The sequence below is a fragment of the Mustela putorius genome, unplaced genomic scaffold, assembly GCF_011764305.1.
Source record: "Mustela putorius furo isolate JIRA1106 unplaced genomic scaffold, ASM1176430v1.1 tig00004007_pilon_pilon_pilon, whole genome shotgun sequence".
NCBI lineage: Eukaryota > Metazoa > Chordata > Mammalia > Carnivora > Mustelidae > Mustela > Mustela putorius.
In genome coordinates this window covers 8,156,202-8,172,418 of record NW_025422145.1, presented here as the reverse complement: position 1 = coordinate 8,172,418, position 16,217 = coordinate 8,156,202, and the positions used below count along the sequence as shown (strand labels likewise).

The 16,217-nt window shown below is 49.7% G+C and overlaps 1 long non-coding RNA gene across 7 annotated transcripts in view; it reads right to left on the bottom strand.

Annotated features, from left to right (window-relative positions):
- Positions 1–6: 6 nt before the first annotated feature.
- LOC101672592 overlaps positions 7–16,217 on the bottom strand; it is a 77,040-nt gene continuing 60,829 nt past the window's right edge. For all 7 annotated transcript variants that reach the window (XR_001179075.2, XR_001179080.2, XR_001179082.2 and 4 more), the window contains one exon: positions 7–50. This is a non-coding gene — a long non-coding RNA (uncharacterized LOC101672592). The remainder of the gene's footprint in view (positions 51–16,217) is intronic.

The following is a 16,217-nucleotide window of genomic DNA, read 5'->3' as shown; positions in this document are numbered from 1 at the left end:
GGCCTGGCTCATACGGTTTCTTTCTCTCTCTCGAATAAACAAATAAAATCCTAAAAAAGAAAAAAAAAAGAGTTACTGCATCTTCACAACAACTTCGTGAGTTCGGTACTATTATTATTCCCCTTTTACAGATGAGAAGACAGAGGCTCAGAGACCCAAGCCTTCCCTCTGGTGAGCGGCAGGGCTGGAGACCACTAGAACCTGTCTGCTAGGGTTGACCTGAAGATCAGAGGAGCTAACACGAGCAGGGTCCTCGACGATGTGTGTCCTGGTACAGAAGTTACGAAGTGACGACGGTCATCATCGCGAGCGCGCTGAGAAACATACAGAATGACGTCATCAAGGACAGAGCAGTCCCCAGAGTGAAGCAAATTCTCTCCATCCAGGGGAACCCAGAGAAGGCCCACTTCAAGCTGACTCCTTAACTCCAGACAATAGAAAATGACAGGTCGGGGCTTTGATGAAAAGATTGGGGGGCCGCCTGGGTGGCTCAGTGGGTTAAGCCTCTGCCTTCAGCTCAGGTCATGATCTCAGGTCCTCGGATTGAGCCCCGCATCAGGCTCTCTGCTTGGCAGGGAGCCTGCTTCCTCCTCTCTCTCTGCCTACTTGAGATCTCTGTCTAATAAACAAATAAAATATTAAAAAAAAAAAAAAAGATTGGAAGAGCCACTGATTAGGAGCCAGACTTGTTTCTTTCCTCCCCAGCGGACTGAGCGGCTTCTGAGGGCTCTTCCCGTGGAAGTGGGGAGCTAACCGAGAGGTCAGGCATGTTCCCTCCGTCGCTCACCCTCGTGACGGTGGGAAGGACACGTGACGCAGCACGGAGTTCCTCCGGCCCGGTCCCGCGGCTGGAACCCAGCAAAGCCCTGCCAGGCAGGAAGAGATCTCCTGCCAGGCACCAGGAACTGAGTTTGTCTATACCTTGATCTTGCCCTTCCCAGCCTCCGGAACTGGGAGGCATAAACGTCTCTATTTAAGCTACGTGCTCTGTGGCGTTTAGTTAGAGCAGCTCAGCTCGGGCTGAGACAGACCGCTTCAAATAAGAATCCTGCAACAGCTCGCCCTTTCGGGGAGCTCGTGGAGCAGGCTTTTCTCCTCTCCCTTCACCCCTAATGTGCTCTCCCCTATGAGAGAAAGAGGGGCTTTTCCACTAGCTAGAGACTGACGTCCGTGGGTCACACTAGCAGTGGGAGCAGAAACGGTCCCCCGATGGTCGGGGGATGAGAAGCAGAGCAAGGTGCTGTCTCCCTCGGTCTCCTCCTCCCCTAGGCATGGGCGGGTGGGGATCCCGGATAATGCGGGGGCCTCATCCAATCGGCTGGACGCCTTGAGAGCGAAAGGAGATTTTTTGGAAATGAGAAGATTCTGCCTTAAGACCTGAGTTTCCAGTCTCTTGGCCTGCCCTGCAGAGTAAAGATGAGTCTCTTCCAACGGCCATCGGTTTCCTGCCTTTGGATCACTTTGCCCGATCATTTTGTTCAATGTTCTTGGCTTGAGAGACAGACAGGCCAGAGTCAAGGACCCACCCCTAGGAGTGACCCTGGATGGACAGCCTCAGAAAGGCTGCGTAGCCTTGTGGAGGGAGAAGTCCCCAAAGGAAATGGAATTCTCTGATAAGTGACGTGGGGAAGCTGGCTGAGGTAGGTTAACCCGTCCTCCAGACATTTTTTTTTTTTTTAAAAATTTTATTTATTTATTTGAGAGAGAGAGAGAGTGCCCACAAGCAGGGGGAGCAGCAGGCAGAGGGAGAAGCAGGTTCCCTGCTGAGCAAGGAGCCCGATGCGGGACCTGATCCCAGGACCCTGGGATCGTAACCTGAGCCTAAGGCAGATGTTTAACAGACTGAGCCAGCCAGGTGCCCCCCTCCTAAACCTTTCTGACCTCTCTGCTGCGGAATTAATTTTTTCCTTCTTCTGGTCTTTACCTTGTACATATAAAAGGTTAATACTGTGCACACGATTTCACTGACCATATGGAATTACGTTTCTTTATGTACTTTGCTCTCACACGTGACTCTATCTTTGAGAGCCGGGTTCTGAATGCCGTACCTAGCATGCAGTAGGTACTCAGAATTGCTTGCGGCATCGAAAGAAAGAGTGGTAAAATGAAACCTCAAAACCTGGCTGTGTTCAAGGTCCGCCTTTACATATGGGCTTCTCTGAAGAGCAAAGTCTGGTTTTGACTTTGAGAGCAGCTTTTAAATCTTTTTTTTTTTTTAGGAGGCTTTGGGTCTTGAAACGTCTATAAGGAGTTGGTTTTAACAAAATCGATTTGCTGAATGGTTGTAACGATTATAACTAGAGGTATCGTCCCCTGCAAAAGATAATGCCTGAGGACAGAAGAAGAAATTAGGCCTTGTTCATATCAGAGACTTAAGGGAAATTTAAAGGGGATTTAAAGGAAAAAGGATCATTTTGGATACAATATGTAATAATGATGCAAAAAAAGTGATAGACTGTAAATGCAAAGAAGCCTGCGTTTATGTTGTGCTTGGAGGGAAAAGGAAAAGAGAGAAAAAAATGAAAACCCAAGATCAAGTCTGTAAGTGGTTAGAGCACTTGCCTTGAAAACATCCTCTCTAGGGGTGCCTGGGTGTCTCAGTGGGATGAAGCCTCTGCCTTCGGCTCAGGTCATGTTCCCAGAGTCCTGGGATGGAACCCCACATGGGGCTCTCTGCTCAGCAGGGAGCCTGCTTCCTCCTCTCTCTCTGCCTGCCTCTCTGCCTCCTTGTGATCTCTGTCTGTCCAATAAATAAATAAAATCTCAAAAAAAAAATCCTCTCTCTATCCCAACAGTCACTGACGTCTACTATGCAGCGGACATTAAGTCAAGCACTTACACACATGATCGCCTTTAATCCTGACAAATCCCATTTTACAAGTGAGGACACTCAAAATTCAGCAGTTAGGTGGTCGGCCCCAAGGTCACGGAGCTAGGAAGCGGCAGAGACAGGATTCAAACTCGGGTCTTCATCATGTCAAAGGCGCCAGGTTAGGGATGGAGCACTTCCCCAAAGGGGGGACCAGCGTGCTGACTCCTCGAAGAGCCCCAGATGTTGGGTCTGGGCTCCTCCAATCCATGGCCAGCACTGGCCTTGCCATCCTGGGAGGGGTGAGCTTTCCTGTTTAGGTTGAGGGAGCCACTAGAAAATTCTTGGTGGGATTTGCAACTGAAATGGCTGAACTCCTGCCAGAGAAAATCCCCTCCTGGTAGGGGGAGGATTTCTCTCTGCCTGCCTGGCGTTGATGACGGCGAGTGAGTGTGTGTATGCGCACAAGCGTGTGTGTTTGCATGTGTGTGTAAGCCCACGTGGGCCTGCACAAGAGGGCACGCGTGTCTCTCTGGGAATATATGTGTCTCCATTTGTATACTTCCGTGTGTTTCTTGGTGGTGTACATTTCAGGATCATTTACGCCCGTGCGTGTGTGTGCGCGCGCGCATGTGTGTATGCACGTGCAGAAAAACTTACAATGAGGAAAGGTGTACGCAGACACCTCTGACTTGCTGCCAACCTGTTTAACCGGTGCCGGAGAGCGTCCGTTCACCTCTTCCTAGAATTGCTATCCTCTGCTCTGCAATTTCATTTTCCATTTGACCAAATGGGTGTTGTTTATCTTCCATAAATCTCGCTTTGGCAACTCCAGCCCCGCGGACTCCCGTCTCTCTCGTGGTTCTCAACCCTGGAGTGTCTTTCACGAGGGTTACTGTTCTGCCCTAACCTTCCTGGGCTGCTCGCTGTGGTTCCGTTTTGTTGGCCTGGACATGGAGGAGCCTGGCTTCCCCAGCTGCTGTCCGGACCTGTCCGATTCCCTCTCTGGACGTACAGAGGTGTGGCCTTGGCCTTTGGCGCTTCCGGCATCATAGAAGGCAGCATGATACGAGGCACAAAGACGGGTTTTTGCATTAAACGAAGCTATTTCCAGTTCCGGCTCTGGAATTTACCACGAGTGACTTCGGGCAAGTTCTTTTTGTTTTCTTCCTGCAGTGAAACTTCTTATAAGGAAGAGGATTATAAATTCTTAGTCGCGGGGCTCGAGTAATATATTGGAAACACCATTAATAGGAAGGGTACTGGACAGATACGGCTAGGCGACAAACCATCTCAAACCTTAGTGGCTCCCAAAACCACAAGCATTTGCTTTTGCTCCGGATTCTGCGTGCTGGAAAGCTGCTGCTAGTTGGGGTGAGGGGGCTGTCTGCCGGGCAGTCACCCTCCTCCCAGTGGGGCTCCCTCCCATGTCTGTGATCCGCTGAGCATGTGCTTGCTGGCTTTTTCTGGGGGCCGGCCTGCTGGTGGCTGACATGGTCTCTGGTTTCCCTTCGGCAAAGTCTCAGCCTCCAGAGGGCTCGCTTGCGTGTGAGGCAAGGGCCCAAGCCAGGCAGTGGAAACCTGCAAATCCTCTGGACTTCCGCTCAGATCCCCTGGCCACTACTGGCGGATCAGGCATATGGCCAGGGAACTAAGGGGAAAGAGACTCTACCCCTTGATGGGAGAAGCCGCAAAATCACACTGGAAAGCTCTGGAAGGAGGGAGGCCATTGGGCAATCAGTGCAATCCATCCACAGCCACGGGCACTCAGTGTGGAACCGCCTGGAAGCAAGGAGGCACTTCATAAACATGAATTAATGGTACTTAGGGTAACCTGTGTAAATTTGAACATGCATGTGGTCTACTCTCAGCACAGATTTGTATTCGGACGAACTGAATTAAATGAATTTATGGAAGAAAATTTCATCAAGAAAAATAAAACTGGGGCGCCTGGGTGGCTCAGTGAACGGTTAAACCTCTGCCTTCGGCTCAGGTCACGATCTCAGGGTCCTGGGATCGAGCCCCGCATCAGGCTCTCTGCTTGGCCTGCTTCCTCCCCTCTCTCTCTACCTACTTGTGATCTCTCTCTGTGAAATAAGTAAATAAAATCTTAAAAAAAAAAAAAGACAGAAATAAAACTATTTCCTTGGTCTTTAAAAAGCTTCGGGGTGCCTGGGTGGGGCTCAGCTGGTTAAGCGGTGGACCCCTAATTCTTTCTTTTTTTTTTTTTTTAAAGATTTAAAAAAAATTTATTTGACAGAGAGAGGGATCGCAAGTAGGCAGAGAGGCAGGCATCGAGAGAGGAGGAAGCAGGCTCCCTGCTGAGCAGAAAGCCCAATGCGGGACCCGATCCCATGACCCTGAGATCATGACCTGAGCTGAAGGCAGAGGTTTAACCCACTGAGCCACCCAGGTGCCCCATGCATTGGACTCCTGATTTCAGCTCAGGTCATGATCTCAGGGTCCTGGGGTCGAGCCCCAAGTTGGGCTCTGAGCTCCGTGGGGAACCTGCTTGAGATTCTCTCTCTCCCTTTCCCCTTCCCCTGCTCTCTCTAAAATAAACAAACAAATCTTTAAAAAGCTACATATATGAGAATGAAACTGGACCATTCCCTTATACCACACACAAAATTAAAGTCAAAATGGATGAAAGACCTCAACGGGAGGCAGGAATCCATCAAAATCCTGGAGGAGCACACAGGCAGTAACCTCTTCAACCTCGGCCACAGCAACTTCTTTCAAGAACTGTTTCCAAAGGCAAGAGAAACAAAAGCAAAATAGCCTTTTGGGACTTCATCAAGACAAAAAGCTTCTGCACAGCAAAGGAAACAGCCAAAAAACTAAGAGGCAGCTCATGGAATGGGAGAAGATATTCGCAAATGACATTACAGATACAGGGCTGGTATCCAAGATCTGTAAAAAACTCCTCAAACTCAACACTCGAAAAACAAATAACCCAGTCAAAAAATGGGCAGGAGCGGTGCCTGGGTGGCTCAGTGGGTTAAGCCTCTGCCGTCAGCTCAGGTCAGTCTCAGAGTCCTGGGATCGAGCCCTGCATCGTGCTCTCTGCTTGGCGGGGAGCCTGCTTCCCCCCCGTCTCTGCCTGCCTCTCTGCCTACTTGTGATCTCAGTCTGTCCAATAAATAAATCTTAAAAAAAAAATGGGCAGGAGACATGAACAGACACTTCTCCATACAAGACATACAAATGGCTAACAGACACATGAAAAAAATACTCAACATGACTGGCCATCAGGGAAATTCAAATCAAAACCACAACGAGAGACCACCTTACACCTGTTCGAATGGCAAAAATGAACAAAACAGGAAACAACAGATGCTGGTGAGGATGTGGAGAAACGGGAACCGTCTTACACTGTTGGTGGGAATGCAAGTTGGTGCAGTCACTCTAGAAACCAGTATGGCGGTTCCTCAAGATGTTAAAAATAGAGTTTCTCTACGACCTAGCAATTGTACTACTGGGTATCGATCCCAAAGACACAGATGTCATGAAAAGAAGGGGCACAGGTACCCCAATGCTCATAGCAGCCAAGTCCACCACAGCCAAACTGTGGAAGGAGCCATGATGCCCTTCAACAGAGCAATGGATAAAGATGTGGTCCATATACACAGTGGAATATTATCAGCCACCAGAAAGGATGAATACCCAACTTTTGCATCAACGTGGATAGAACTGGAGGGGATTAAGCTACATGAAGTCAGTCAAGCAGAGAAAGACAATTATCGTGTGGTTTCCCTCATCTGTGGAACAGAAGGAACAGCGCGGAGGACCACAGGGGAAGGGAGAGAAATCTGAAGGGGGAGAAATCTGAGAGGGAGAGGAACCCTGAGAGACTGCGGACCCCAGGGAGCAAACTGAGGGTTTCAGAGGGGAGGGGGTAGCCGGGTGGTGGGCATGAAGGAGGCACGTGTTGGGATGAGCCCTGGGTGTCCTACATAACCAAGGAATCACTGAACGCTGCATCCAAAACTAATGATGTATTATCCAGTGGCGAACCGAACACAATAAAAAAAAAAGCAATCTTCATGAGAACGTTTCTCCAGTCTCTGTCTAAAACTCTGTACAAGCATCTGGGAACCACCACCTCCTCTCTCCTCCCCTGCTCTTAATTCCCCAAACCCTGACACACAGCCCCAGACAGCGTGGTCCTCCCCAGGCTTGTCTCTGTCTTTGTTCTTTCCCCTGTAGATCAGCTCTGCCTTTCTGACTTTTTAAGCTTTCCTTCCATTCTGTCCTTTGGACACATAAAGAAAGCGGCATCCGGGAGCCGACCCCGGAGGGAAGAACTCACTCTCCGTACAAGGTCCACAGGGAGGGAGCAGGGAAGAGAAAAGCAGGTTGCAAATACTTTGAATAATTTCATTCTATGTTTTATTTCTGCCACCCAAGGATTGTTCTATTGCAAATATGCTCGTACTCCCCGCTCTGAGCTCTTTGTCCAGCTCCTTCTCTCCTTTTGGCTTGTCTTCGCCTACAGAAAGTCTCTTGGCAGGTCAGTTTCCTGGGAGCTAAGGTCAGGTGTATCGGGCATGGGGGGCGGGGGCGGGGAAGCACCCCTTTCCCAGAATGCTCCAAGAGGAGGGTGGGAGAGGTGACACCTCAAGGTTGTAGGCCGCTCAAGGGGGTCCATTTCCTCCTTCCAGGAGGGGTCTTTCTTCCCCATCTAGTGGGAACCCCAGAGCTGTTGAACCGCTGAGGCATTAAGGCATTGCATGGAGCGTGATTACCCTTGAATCGCTCCCCAGCACTGCCCCTCCTCACCCCCTCCCTGACCTGCACGGGGTTCTCTGACCTCTCCTGTCTGCTTCCGACGTCCGTGGCCTTTGGATTTCTGTTTCCCGCTGTCCCGCTGCACCCCCGCATTTGGCTGGCTTCTTGCCTTCCTGCTTGGTAGGCACTGAGATGTGCCCTGGTAACTCACTGTTTTGGAATGATTAGTATAAAAACCATACTTGGTGCCCACTCGCTCCAAGGCCCAGGCTACACACTTTGCATTACTGGTCTTTATCTTCTAGGTCTGTGAAGGAGGCGCCTTCACCGCTCCCCTGGCAGAGGCAGGTGAGTCAACTGCCCAAAGGTCACGGAGCCAGCCCAGCTGAGATTCAAACCCCAGTCTGCCCGACTTTAAAGTCCACACTGGAGGACCTATGAGAAACCGTGTCCCCTACCGAAGGTGATCAACTCATTCCAGTTTTATGTGGGGCTTCCTGGTTCTTCAGCAGAAAGTCCTGAATTCTAGGAAATCCCTCTGTCTTGGGCAAAGCGGGATTTTTTTTTTTAAATTCTACCCCAGCCTGAGCCTTCTTGCCTTGGGAAGGCCTGGCCCCGCACTGAAGACCCTGCCTGCTTCCCCAGTCCCGATCAGAAGAGGAGGTTCCCATGTCCAGCTGCGTCTCCTGCTTCCCCTCTAATTCCGGGTGCCTGTCTCACTTTGCTGCTGGCTTCCTGCCTAGGCAGGCTTCTGGGCGGTCAACATCAGGCCTGTTCCACTGTGGAAATGCGCACGGCAATGCAGGCGGCCCCCCCTGGGATTCCCTGTCCCACCTCCTTGGGCTCCTTAGTGATGAAACAAAGTTGGAATCCCATCTGGTTTACAGATTCTTTAGAAACTTGCTGTATTCTCCATGTCCTCCTAGTAGCACTGGGGTGTGTATGTGTGTGTGTGTGTATGTGTATGTGTGACGTCTGTGACATCTTTTGTAAATCCCTCCCAGCATCCTCCAACCCAACCATCCTGATAAACCATGGCTATTAACAGGAAGGAGTGGGAAAAAAAATATCCAAAGGAGCCCCTTTCCCCCAATCATGCCTGTTTGCTCTTAAGGATCTCACCTTCTTTTTATGCATTCCTAGATTTTTTTTTTTTTTTAAAGACCGTATTTACTTACTTGACAGACAGAGATCACAAGTAGGCAGAGAGGCAGGCAGAGAGAGAGGAGGAAGCAGGCTCCCTTCTGAGCAGAGAGCCCGATGCGGGGCTCGATCCCAAGATCCTGGGATCATGACCTGAGCCAAAGGCAGAGGCTTTAACCCACTGAACCACTCAGGTACTCCTACATTCCTAGATTCTTAAAATAAAACGCTTCTGACAATCATCACTCACAAACGTCCAGGTGAATCGAGGACTACAAAGCTTGAGGCCCCCGGCTCTCTCCCACAGACCGCGGGCAGACTGGCCTGGTGAACACGGAGCATGCCAAGAAAGAGAAAAAGGGACGTCGGCTGTCCCCGAACGCTGACTTAGCAAGTGCAGAAGCACAAGAGGACAGACCGCTCAGAAACGCAAACCCAGACGGCATTGCTGCGAAGAGCCCACGGAATGTGCCCTGTTCCAAATCAGAGGCCTCCCTCTGTCCAGCGTCTGCAAGCTCGGCCTCCTTGGGATTTCGAAGGTACCCAGCGGAGCGTGGGGGGAAGAAGCCCTCCCCTGTGTGTCAGCCACGGCCATGACTTTTCCGTACTCGACGTCTGTAACAAAGACATCGGAGGGAACAAGTGGAGGGACCAAAACCAAACGACGCAGGCACTCCGATGGCTTGGAGGCGGACAGTGAACCAGAGCCTCCGTGCCTCTCGCTGCTGGAGGCTGGTGGGCACCTGCGATATGTAGCAGAGTCAAATCAATATTCCCCCGGAGAAACAAATCAGGAAGGAGCAGTTCCATACTTAGCCATGCATGCCAAGCTCTCCGAGGAGGTAAAAAAAGGAATGATTTCCTTAGTCCTGTGTGCACGCATGCCCCAAAGAACCCCGAACGGCTCCCCAGGGTTAACCCGGGAATAACGAAGACCTTTGGCTGTCGTGATGGGGTGAGAATTTCCATGAGATAAACTTAATGGGATCCGCAAAGTACTTTTTGGTCCTGATGAGGTCCGTGCTGGGAAAATAATGGGGGAAAAAAAACAACAAAAAATGCTTTCCAGGGGCGCCTGGGTGGCTCAGTGGGTTAAGCCGCTGCCTTCTGCTCAGGTCATGATCTCAGGGTCCTGGGATCGAGTCCCGCATCGGGCTCTCTGCTCAGCAGGGAGCCTGCTTCCTCCTCTCTCTCTCTCTGCCTGCCTCTCTGCCTACTTGTGATCGCTCTCTGTCAAATAAATAAATAAAATCTTAAAAAAAATGCTTTCCAAAAATTAATGAGAAAAAAAATACTAGGAAGAAAAAAAAAATTCCCTGCCGAGGAGAGCATGTTTCTGGAGCTGGCCGTCGTGCTGGTGGCTTCTCCGTCAGCCCTGTTATGAGTATGGGTGGTTTCAAGAGGGATTGGGAATAGCAACCAATGGGAATGAAAAGAGCCGTCTGGTCGCCAGAGCCCAGGGAACAGGGGATTCTTGGCAAACATCCTCTCCCTTTGGCCGCAAGTCAGCTTACGTGTTTGGTGTGTGCCTCCTGTCCCACACTGAGAACCAGAGTCACGGTTTCCAGATGGGTGGGAAGTTGGACGTTGGCAGTCTTGCTTGTTCTCCAACATGGCTGCCCATCACAAGTCCTTTGGATGATTTAAAAAACGCATTCTCAGAAATCGCCGCCAACGCCCCGAGTCAAGGTCTTTGGGGTTGAGGCAATCAATACTTTAAAAAAAATTACTATGGGGGCGCCTGGGTGGCTCGGTGGGTTCAGGCCTCTGCTGTCGGCTTGGGTTGTGATCCCAGGGTCCTGGGATCGAGCCCCGCATCAGGTTCTCTGCTCAGTGGGGAGTCTGCTTCTCCCCCTCTCTCTGCCTGCCTCTCTCCCTACTTGTGATCTCTCTCTGTCAAGTAAATAAATAAAATCTTAAAAAAATTATTATGTCTAAAGAGTCACTCCCTGGGGAGTTGTGTGTGTATGTGTGGGTTGTGTGTACCGCATGGTATATTTCAGTTTAAGTAAACAATCCGGGTGATTCCACAGCATGAGCAGGTCTTTGGAAAAACAGAGCTGGTCTCTTTTACCAATAAGGAAACTAAGTCGTCAAGAGAAAGGGACTTGCTTAATAACCCCCTCACAAAGCCATAACTACAGGCTTGTACTTCAGCTCAAAGTGAAGGCCTTCTCCTGTAGGCCAGGCCACAGCTCATGTAGTAGTTCCAAAAATTTCTGGAAAATTATGCCACTCCCCACAGAAGCCCCAAAACAAACATCCATGCAGAAGCTGGCTTATCTGGCAGAATATAACGGTGTTATCAACTCTGAGAGCCGTTCTACCAGATCATTCCCCAGAAGCCCCCAAATACAGAGATATGACCTCCTCCTGCCTCTGAGTGCTCTCCATGGGCAACTGGACAAAACATACTTCTGCAGCAGCGGATGGATTAGCCTATAACATTTATCGAGCATTTACTGCCTAACACAGTTTTCCATCCCCTTGAGTACCCTTAGGATTAGGAATTGTGAACACTATTTCACAAAGAGGCTCATTGTATAAAACTTACAGAACAGAGGATCAGAGAAGTAGAGAACCTCACCCAAGATCACACAGCTCAAAGATTTCTCAGATCATTATGTTGTACATCTGACGTTAATATGATGTTATATATTAATGATATCTCTTGGATATATATGATGTTATATATTAATGATATCCTTGGAAACAAAGGAACCTGTTTTAAAAAGCCCCACCCAACACTACCAAGGATTCAAGCCCATGTCCTACAGCTTCCTTGCCCGTCCTATATGGTCCCCTTCCTAAATCTGTCATCACACTCAAAGGATTCTAGTGACTCTCACCTAGTTTAGAATTCAATCCATTCTCTGGGTTAAGAAAAAAAAAAACAAAAACTCTGAGTCTCTTTTTCAGGTGAAAATAAGCTCCAAAGATGTTATTTAATACTTTATAAAACGTGCACATGTATTGAAGCAAGAAAGGAATTATGACCAAACGGTGATGTCTTCCTAGTGGATCTCAAAGAACTTTGAAATAAGAGAACTCTCGATGGTGAGCAGGGCCTGGTGAGCTCGGCACCCGCGTTAATGAAGTTTTTCATGCTCACGACATTTTTTGAGTATCAGGGGTCAAGTTCAGGCATGTGTAATCAGTTGATAAAAGACATGTGTGTGCAGCCACGTGGGAAATCTGTGCATATTATCAAATAATGATGTAGAGTATAATTAAGGTTGAGCTATTAAGCCCTAATTAATTAAGCTGTCAGATTTTAATCAAGGAATTGATTGTTTCTGTAGAGAGCAGGGATGGTTCTGCATCCTTGCTGAGGTCTGGAGCCCTGATTTGCAAAAATGAACCCATTAAAGGGCCACTCCAAGAAGCAGGGAGCGTCTCTGCTCCCCAGCGTGCAACCCTACGATTCTTCCAGAAAGTCAAAGAGGCGAGTGGGCTCTCTTGGTTTAAATCTGGTTTTCCTACTTACTGGCTGTGAGAACTTGAACACATTCTCTTCCCTGAGAACTCAGCCTTCTCATCGGTTCAGTGGGAACCACACCACCATCTTGCAGAAAAGGAAATGCTGGAATAGCCACATGCTACCGAGGCGTCCCCCGTCTGCTGGGCACGGGGCTACGTGTGGACCTTCGTCCGTGCATTTGATCTTCACAGAATCCTCCGAGATGCTGTTGCCCCACAGAACGGCCCGCCCTGACGGAAGCATCCTGCACGGCTGCCCTGTCCAATATGGTAGCCGTTAGCCACGTGGGGCCCACGAGCACTTAAAATGTGTCTCCTGCAACCGAGCGATGGAACTTTAAATTTCTTTCGATTTTAGTGGATTGATGTTCAGGAGTATCCACATATGGCTGGTGGTGGCTGTGTTAGCATGGTTCTGACGACGGGCGCTCCTGTCCTCATTTGCCAGATGGAGGCTAAGAGAAGCCATGGAACGTGCCTACAGTCCTATGGCCTATAAGTGGCAGAGCTGGGATTTGAACACCGGCGAGGTGGCTTCTTACCACTGCACAGTACCCAGTGGGAGCTCTTCAGGAGGTCAGGGCTTATGGAAGCAGGGGTCAAAACATGCCTTTGTGGCCCTGGGTTGATGCACTGGGCCTCCGCCTGCTGTCGCCAGTGCTCTGGCCCTTCAACAGGGCTGAGGGACCCAGCAGAAGCCAGGCCACCATCCTTGTCCGCCCTGGGTGGGCCCTCTGTGCAGCAGAGCGGATGGACGTGGGCGGCGGGTTGGCCGCCAGGGTGGAGATGAACTGTGTGGCTGAGCGTGCTTCTTGGCGGGGATACCCCATGCTTTGACTTTCAGTCCATTGGGGAAGGGGCCTGGTGTCGAGTGCATGTTGGGTGTGTGCCAGGTGCCACGTGGGTCTTGTCCACGGACGATCTCACGGAATGCTGTACGGCAGGTGCCCCAGAGATGAGACAACCAATGCTCTAAGAGGCTCCACGACTTGCCCAAGGTCACACCGCGTGGCAGGGTCAACGTACGGGTCTGAAGGCAGGCATCTGGCTCTGTAATAGTTCACGTCTTCACCTGCTTTATTCTTTTTTTTGCTGAACTTTTCATCTCGGCTGCCTGTCGCTATCAGCCTAGGTCTAGCTTAGGGTGGGGTCGGTCTTTGGGGTCCATCTCCGTAGGCAGGGGAGCAACAGAGGAAATGGGGTTTTGTTGAACTTGGCCGTGGGAGCTGTGAGCAGGGCAGGAGGAAGGAGGTGGGAGCTGAGAAGGAGCGTGAGATAGGGAAGAACACCAAAGGCAGTCATTATTACAGTAATAATGATAATTACGCTGATTCCCCAGCCCTCTCCCTGGAAACCTGTGACTCCCCCGTGGTCCCACGCAGTGGCCCCCTCTGGAGCTGTCTGCAGGGACGGGTAGCTGTCATCCTCCAAGGGATTATTATATAAGATGGGCTGTCATATCCGGAGCCCAGAAAAATGAAACCGCCAAGATATCTAAGAAAACGCGGCTGCGTGGAATCCTTCGTTGCTTTTATGAAGAAATAGGAATGCCAAGATTTACACATTTCGGGATTCCTAATTGAATTGTTTAAGTGTGGAAAATGGGAGCTCTGGGAATCTTTGGAAACGCAGGCGGGTGGTTTGTCAATGTCAGATTGCCACCGCTGCCACCGCTGCCTCCTTCTTGGATGGCTCGGGGGCCGCGCTGGTGCCTGGTGGAGAGTCTTGTGCACTGAGGCGTGTCTGTTCTGGCCCGTCGCCTCCCGGGCTGCGCTGTCCCCCTGCGGGGACACTCTTAGGAAACAAGGAGAGCAAGACAGGCTTTCCGGCCCTTGGTAGGTGGTGTCTCCCCTTCTAGCCACATCTGACTTCCAGAGCTACGGTTTTCCAAGATGTTGAGGTGGTGGGTGAGGCGTCAAAGCCTTGGGGGCTGGGACACTGCCTCTGCTTTGTCCTGCTGCGTGACCTTGCCCAAGTTCCTAAACCTCTCTGAGACTCGCTATCCAATTCTGTACAGCGAGGAGCATTAGGGGTTGTGGTAAGTGAGAGGGCATCCCTCCAAATGGTCTGCAGAAGTCCTAACCCCTGGGACTGGTGAATGTGACCTTATTTAGAAAAAAGATCTTTGCAGATGGAATTTCGTGCAGATGAGGTCATGTTGGGGTAACGTGGTCCCTTAGTCCCTTAGGTGACTGGTGTCCTTTTAAGGGAAGAAGGTGCACAGAGGACACGAGGGGAGATGGCCGTGTGAAGACAAGATAGATACGGAGGGCCTGGAGGCTGAGCCACAGGCCAAAGAAAGCCTGGGGCCACCGGAAGCTGGGAGAGGCAGGGAAGGATCCCTTCCTAGAGCTTTCAGAGACAGTCTCGTCCTGAGAACACTTTGATCCGCAGCCTTTCTGAAGGGCCAGAGCATTGATGACAGCAGGCGGAGGCCCAGTGCATCAACCCAGGGCCATGAAGGTGTGCTTCGACTCCTGCTTCCATAAGCCCTGACCTCCTGAAGAGTTCTCATTGGGTACTGTGCGGTGGTAAGAAGCCACCTTGCCGGTGTTCAAATCCCAACTCGACTACTTACAAGCCGTAGGACTGTAGGCACATCCCATGGCTTCTCTTAGCTTCTATCTGGCTTGGCCCTTCTTGTCTCAGGTTCTGAGAAAGAGCAGAGCAGCCCCTGACACCCGGGAGCTGGCCAGTGCGAGCTGCTCGGAGCTGGCTCCATGCTCACAGCCGGAGCCTGGAATGTTCTGAGCATGAACTCCATGAAGCATCAATATCAGGAAAGGGCCCCCTGTTTTTGGGCCAGTACTGTGCTGTCTTGGTGATCACAGCTCTGTAATATAGCATGAAGTCAGGCAACCTGATGCCCTGGCTTTGTTTTTCTTTTTCAACATTCCCTTGGCCATTCGGGGTCTTTTCTGGTTCCATACAAATGTTAGGATTGTTTGTCCCAGCTCTGTGAAAATTGCCAACGGTATTATCGTAGGCCTGGCGTTCAAAGTGTAGATTTCTCTGGGCAGCACAGACATTTTAACAATATTCATTCTTCCAGTCCGTGAGCATGGAATGTCTTCCCGTCTTTTTGTGTCTTCCTCAATTTCTTTCATAAGTGTTCCGTGGTTCCTAGAGGAAACATACTTTACCTCTTTGGTTAGCTTTATTCCTAGGTATCTTAGGGTTTTTGGTGCTATTGTGCATGGAATCAATTTCTTTAATTTCTATTTCTACAGTAACATGGTTAGTGTATAGAAAAGCAGCTGATTTTGTATCCTGCCACATCGCTGAACTACTTGCTGAATGAGTTCTAGTAATTTGGGGGTGGAGTCTTTTGGGTTTTCCACATAAAGTATCATGTCATCTGCGAAGAGAGAGAGTTAGATTTCTTCTCTGCCAATGTGGATGCCTTTTCTTTCTGTTGTCCCAATGTGGAGGCCAGGACTGCTTGTACTAGGATGAACAATTATGTTGTGAGGACAGCCCTGCTGTGTTCCTGACCTTAAGGGAAAGGCTCTCAGCTTTTCCCCAGTGAGAATGATATTTGCTGTGGGCTTTTCCTAGATGGGTTTTAGGATACCGAGGAATGTTCCCTCTATCCCTATACTCTGAAGAGTTTTAATCAGGAACGGATGTTGTATTTTGTCAAATGCTTTTTCTGCATCAATTGAGAGATCATATGGTTCTTGTCTTTTCTTTTATTAATGTGTTCTGTCACACTGCTTGATTTGCGAATGTCTCCAAAGGCAAGGGAAACAAAAGCAAAAATGAACTTTTGGAACTTCATCAAGATAAAAAGCTTCTGCACCGCCAAGGAAACAGCCATCAAAACTAAGGCAGCTCATGGGATGGGAGAAAATATTTGCAAATGTCATTACAGATAAAGGGCTGAGATCCAGAATTGGTAGAGAACGTCTCAAACTCAACACTCAAAAAAACAAATAACAGTCAAAAAATGGGCAGGAGACACGAACAGACACTTCTATACAAGACATACACATGGCTAATAGACACATAAAAATGCTCAACATGACTAGCCATCAGGGAAATTCAAATCAAA